This window comes from Macaca nemestrina, chromosome 17 (assembly GCF_043159975.1).
Source record: "Macaca nemestrina isolate mMacNem1 chromosome 17, mMacNem.hap1, whole genome shotgun sequence".
In the NCBI taxonomy this organism is placed as follows: Eukaryota; Metazoa; Chordata; class Mammalia; order Primates; family Cercopithecidae; genus Macaca; species Macaca nemestrina.
The window spans coordinates 3726390-3732389 of NC_092141.1; the positions used below are offsets into that span (position 1 = coordinate 3726390).

The 6000-nt window shown below is 59.6% G+C and overlaps 1 protein-coding gene across 3 annotated transcripts in view; it reads right to left on the reverse strand.

The window, feature by feature from the left end:
• Nucleotides 1–2434, reverse strand: part of LOC105474350 (transient receptor potential cation channel subfamily V member 3) — a 47274-nt gene extending 44840 nt beyond the window's left edge. For all 3 annotated transcript variants that reach the window (XR_011615316.1, XM_071082134.1, XM_071082133.1), the window contains exon 1: nucleotides 2313–2434. The gene's annotated coding sequence lies outside the window, so the exon portion shown is untranslated. The remainder of the gene's footprint in view (nucleotides 1–2312) is intronic.
• Nucleotides 2435–6000: the final 3566 nt, after the last annotated feature.

A 6000-nucleotide genomic window follows, 5' to 3' on the forward strand; every position in this document is an offset into this window, starting at 1 on the left:
CGCAGAGCAAGATTATCACCTCCTTTGCTCTAGACGTTATGCTCCTAGTTACACAGCCTCACGCTCCTCGGGTGTTTTGGATTCCTCAGTGTCCAGGTGGTCTTGGCAGCCAACACACCCATCATCTCCCCCGCCCTCCCAAAGCTGCGTGTAACCAGCTTATGGCTGCCGTCCATTAGACTCCCCTCCCACCTGCAAGGAGCAGCTGAGTCCCCTTACCCCAGGCGGAGGAGGCCGACCCCCTGTCCAGACCTGCTTTATTGATGCTCAGAGTGGGCTGGGCACGGTGCTGAGCCCCAAGGGGTGTGGGGAGTGGGGAAGGGGGACTGATACATCTTCCAATAAGACCAGGACAGACTGTACAGGCTGCTGTGTGGAGGAAGGACAAGCCGGGCAGAGGGCACGGCCTGGGAGGGTCAGGAGTGGTAGGAGTGGCGGGAGCTGCTGTGGCCAGAGAACCTGGGGAGCTCACGGGGACCCTGGCAACAAAAGCTGTGTGGGCAGGCTGGGCCCTGTGAAGTCCTTGCACACTGCATAAGAGCTGTGGCTTTAGCCGGGCACGGTGGCTCACACCTCTAATCCCAGCACTTGGGGAGGCCAAGGTGGGCAGATTGCCTGAGCTTAGGAGTTCAAGACCAACCTGGGCAACACGGTGAAACTCTGTCTCTACTAAAACACAAAAAATTAGCCGGGCATGGTGGTGCACACCTGTAGGCCCAGATACTCAGGAGGCTGAGGCAGGAGAATCGCTTGAACCCAGGAGGTGGAGGTTGGACTGAGGCAGGAGAATCACTTGAACCCAGGAAGCGGAGGTTGCAGTGAGCCGAGATTGTGCCACTGCACTCCAGCCTGGGCAACAGAGCGAGACTCTGTCTCAAAAAAATGAATAAAAAATACATAAAGTTTTTATTAAACATAAAGAGCTACGGCTGATCCCCGGGGGCAGCTGGGAGTTGGGTGCTGCGTTGCGGGGTGGGGGACACCAGAAGCCAGGGGCCAGGACGAGGCTGCTGCAGGGGCCACAGGGACGGGAAGGGGGCCGGCTGGCCACAGAGAGAGGACTCGGGCTGGGAAAGGGTTGTGTGGATAGGTGGTGACTGTGCAGTCAGGGGGTGCCACTCTCAGCTTGAGTCACCCTCAGGGGACTCACCCAGAGACACATAGGTGGGGGCAGGAAGATGGATTCCTGTAAGAAGAACCCAGTTGGGTGGGGTGGAGCTGGGGCCACTGGTGATCCCACCCCAATGGGAAAGCTTCCTGGAGGAAGTTTCCGGAACCGGATGTCATCAGGTTAGAGAGAGTCCCCCGCCCTCCAACTCAAACGGAGCAGGCTCAGGATCAGGGAGGCATTGGCGAGGGAGAGCTTTGGCCCCGGAGCGCAGGCACCTTGAGGCCAGGCAGGTGGAGCAGCCCACCGAGAGGGACTGCTGGGCTCCCGGCCTTCCCATGTCCAGTCACGGCCTGATGAGGACGGGCAACCTTTACGGCTTTCCCCATCCACACGTGGCCTTTGGTGAACTAAAAGGCTGGGAGGCACCGAGCATGAAGGAGACAGATGAAGGGCGCGTCTCACCCCTCCCAGGGCCTCTGTTTTCCTTTCTGAGAAGTGGGCTGAGTGGTCCCCAAGGACTCTGTGGCCCTGAGAGCTGGTTGCTCTCTGCCTTCCCTGGGCCTGAGAATGTGGCCTGCCGGGGGCCTCTGGGGCAGGAGAGGCTCAGGGAGCTCCAGACTAGGGCCGCAGCAGCTATCATTAGCTCCCTGAGTCACCCCATAAACCCCACGTTCTCACCTGCTGGACTCTCTTGTTGCCCTGGCCCTCCCTCTCTCTCCCAATCCCTGACACTGATTGAAATGGTCTTTCCTGGGCGACAGAGCAGGCCGCAGAGCCACAGCTGCTGACTCAGCACCTGTGAGATGCCTGGGCCCCATCTCTCTCTCGCGGTGGGGCCACCGCCTCCCATCCTGAACTCCCATCACACTCCTGCCCCAGAAAGCCACCTCCCTGGGCCAGCCTGGGGAAGCAGGAGCCTCTCCTCTGCCCCTCAGCAGTGATAAGATTGAGATGTCCCTCCCCAGGATTCCCAAACCTCAGGGAAATGTTCCTGAGTCTGTAAGGACCTGTATTCTCACATGTCCCTACAGCCAAGAGCGCACGGCCTTGCTCTCCTCGCTGGGGCCCAAGCTCCTTCCAACCCTCCTCCCAAGGCCTATTGGCCAAGGGCAGACATGGCCCAGAGGACCTCTGAGGGCCACGCTCTGGGCTCCCCAGGGACCTTGGAGATGACCAGCTGCCTTGTGCAGGGAAGACTCACCTGGTGAGGTTCTGGGTGGTCGTGGCAACCCTCGCTCTGAGATCACCGCATGTCTGGGGCCCAAGGCCCCTGGGTGGGACTGTGGCTGAGGCGGTGGAAAGCTCTCATTGCAGGCAGAGGGATGGCTGGAATGAGGCATCAGAGGCAGAACTGGCTGGGCCACCTGCCCTCGGCGCCAGGCAGGCCACGCCCACCGGCCACAGCTGCATTGCCCGCCCGCCCGCCCATGTGGCCCATGTGAGTCACCCCCACACCCACACAGCAGCCTCACCCCCACCGGGGAAAGGGCAGGGGAGGCTGCAGGTGCCAAGGTCGAAGTTATGGGTCCAACTCCTCCCTCTCTGGCATTCCATGCTGGGCAGGGACTTCCCATCTCAGGCCTTAGTTTTCCCAACTAGGAAACGGGAATCTTAACACCTACTTTCCAAGGCTGCCGCGAAGAGCCAAAGAGATCACAGAGGCGGGAGGGCTTAGTGAAGGGTCAAGTGCTCTGCTCTGTCCCCCGGGGGGGAACACCACAGCCCAGGCCTGGCCTGGTTGACCTCAGCGCTGCCAGCCCCAAGACTTGGCACTTCTTCTCAAAAGTCGGTTCCTGGGATCAGGTCTCTCGGGGACAGAATTCCCCATTTAATACTTTCCACCAACAGTCACGCATCATGGCCCTTAGTGCCAGCCTCACCCCTTCCTGGCTGAATGAGCCTAGCAGGTCATTTCTCCGAGCCTCAGTCTCCTCATCTGTGAAACGTGCTTCATAAACCCACTTTGCAAGGTTATCGTGAGGCTTCAACAAGTGCCAGTAGAAAGGGCCAGAACAAGGCCCAGGGCACGGCAAGCACTCAATAAACAATGTCAGCTCTTAGCTGTGATTGCTTTTGTCATCTCCATGTATTCTCCCAGCAACTGCCCGGGCTGCCTTTCTCCAAGTCCAGGGCATCGCGGGAGGAATCGCTGCCCTCTCTCCTGGCCCAGGCTGCCGCTGTGAGGCGGGAGGAGCGAGGTCAGGACGGCCTTGTGTGCCTCGCGTCACTCAGGAACTGCACACCTGCTCCTCAGGGCGAGATGCGGACAAGACACGGCTGGGACAGAGCAGGAAGTCTCCGCTGATGAGGCCGGAGCTGGCGCGTGATGGGCAGGGAAATCCCCAGCTGTGAGCCTCTCAATTCCTCATCATCACGACCTGCCTGGCCTGGGGAGGAGGCAGGAGGCGGGTGAGGCTTCCAGGCCATGGGAGAGCAGGACCCGTGGCCGGTCAGGGGCAGACCAGACTTGCAGGTGTGGGTGAAGCGGGACACCAGTTCTGCCGTTGAAGTCAGGGGGTCCTGAAGTTCCCACTCACAATCTGAAATCTCATGACTGTGCCTGAAACTCCACCAGTAAAGCCCGACCTGGGGTTGAGCACAGCCTCCCGCCACTTGCTCACTCGCCGTCTCCCAACCCAGCCCCGCGCCCTCCCGGCTTGCCTCAGACGCCAGGGGAGGAGGCTGCTGCCGAATGTCAGTGCTTCCGTGTCGCTTGTGTTCGTACCTTTTCTCAGTGGGCGGGTGGGAGCTGGTGAAAAAGGAACCTGTCTCCCACCCAGAGGTGTGCCCTGTGCCCAGCAAGGAAGAAGGGACCCCCACTCTGCTATGAGAGGCAGCAGGAGCCAGGTCACCCAGTGGAGTCGCAGTCACTACTTAGGAAGCCCGAGCCCATCCCAATTCCGCCCCAAACACAGGGAAGCAGCGGCTTCGGCCCCTTAGGTGGTCTGTGTTCAACCCCATTTAGCCCAGCACCTCGTGAGAGCCCATGGGAGAGGCCGTGGCAGGGACGCAGGTGAACGATGAGGGATTCAGAACTGGAGAAGGCCGTGTCCACCCTCGAGGAACTCGTATGGGCCACAGGGACACAGGCTCAGGCAGGAACCATGACCCACCAGGCGGGGCATCAGGACAAAATGGGCTGAGACCCCCAAGGCGGGAGGAAGTCCCTCTGACGGGGTGTAGGGCATGGGTTCGGGAAAGAGGGCGCCTCTGCCTGGACTTGGAAGGAGGGAGGAAGCCACAAGAGAAAGCCACACCCACAGAGGCTCAGAGGCCAGGACCACGGCATCCTCAAAGAGCTGTGAAAGGCTCGGGCGACACACAGACCCAGAGGGCTGAACAGAGATGGGGCCACAAGCCAGGGTGCAGCCCACTGAGTGACTCCAGGCCGCTAGGGCAGCCCTGACTCCTTAGTCCCACAGGGCTGTTGGCCCAGCCTCAGAGGGCTCATGGCCCATGGCCTGGTGTGGATGCTGTCACCAATATGACGGAAAGGAACGGATTCACTGGGCTGAGCCAGCACCCCACACCACGGCCGTGCCCCTGCCTGTCTAGCCCCGGCTGAGCCTTGCCAGGGTTCAGGCCCCTGGGGGGGTTTCTGTCCTATGTTTGGGTCCACACAGCAGTCACAGGAGTGTGCAGCCATGAGTCTCACGCTGCAGGCGCCCAACTAGCACGGCCCGCCCCGTCTTGGCCAGCTCACAGCGACCTTTAGTGCCCATTCCCAGCCACCCCCATGCCTGGGAGTCTGGAAGGATGAAGGAGCTGCCCCCTGCACAGTGTCCGACTCCTCACTCTTGGTGGCAGCCATAAGCCACGCTGTGCCCACCTTTTATTGTGATCACAGGTCCTTCTCTGGCAGTGGATGGAACACACAGAGCCTGGAGAGGCGACAGTCCCGAGAAGGAAACTTCCCAATTGGCACAACCAGGGGCGATGGGGCCGGGGCCTGGGGTGGGAGGCAGGCGGGGAGAGGGAGAGGGCAGCCTCCGGATATTCCTGCCCCAACTCTGCTCCCCCGAGGTCTGACTTTCAGACAGCCCCGAGGTGCCCATGGGTGCCCAGCCCGCCAGACTGAGCTCAGAGTGGAAGCCGTAGCCAGCAGCGTCCATCCGCATGATGCAGGGGCCATCCTCTGCCTCTGTAGAGCACCCCACAGAGGACACACGAGGCGTCATTGAACAGGCCCCCTCTGCCTCCCAAAACTCCCAAGCCCTGCAGACACGAAGCCCGAGCAACAAGCCCACAAGTTCCACCCGCACAGGCGGAGAAGGAAAAGGGGGTCTCTGTAGGGCAGGGGCAAGCAAGGAGGGGCCGGCCCCCTCACACACTCTAGGAAATGCCCTTTTGGTGCAGTGAGGAAGGAGAGAGGGAGCCAGGTAGACCTCCAACACCAGCCTCACGCCCGAGCAGGCTGACCCGGACAAGGGCCAGGAGAGGGTCCTGGCAGCCACCACTGTTCTTGAGCCAGGAGAGCTCAGCAGCTGCCCACAGTGGATTCTGGGCTGTGGCTCGTCCTGCTTCCCGGTGACGGCGGGAAGGACACAAAGACAGAGATAGCAGTAGACTTGACAGTTGCCAAGAGAGTCGGTTTTAAGTGTTCTCATCACACCGAAGAGTGAGGTGCTGTATGTGTGAGACAGCTCGATTTGGCCATTCCACACTGTATTCATGTATCAAAACATCATGTTGTGTGTTGTGAATACATACAATTTCATTTGTCCATTAAAAATCAACTTTAAAAAGCGTAAATATATAAATCAATAGCATGATGTAAAACATTTTTTTTGTTTCATTCCTGTTTTTACCATTTTGTTTTATGAGAGCATTAGTAAAGAAAAAGAACAGAGGCTGGGTGTAGTGGCTCACGCCTGTAATCCCAAGACTTT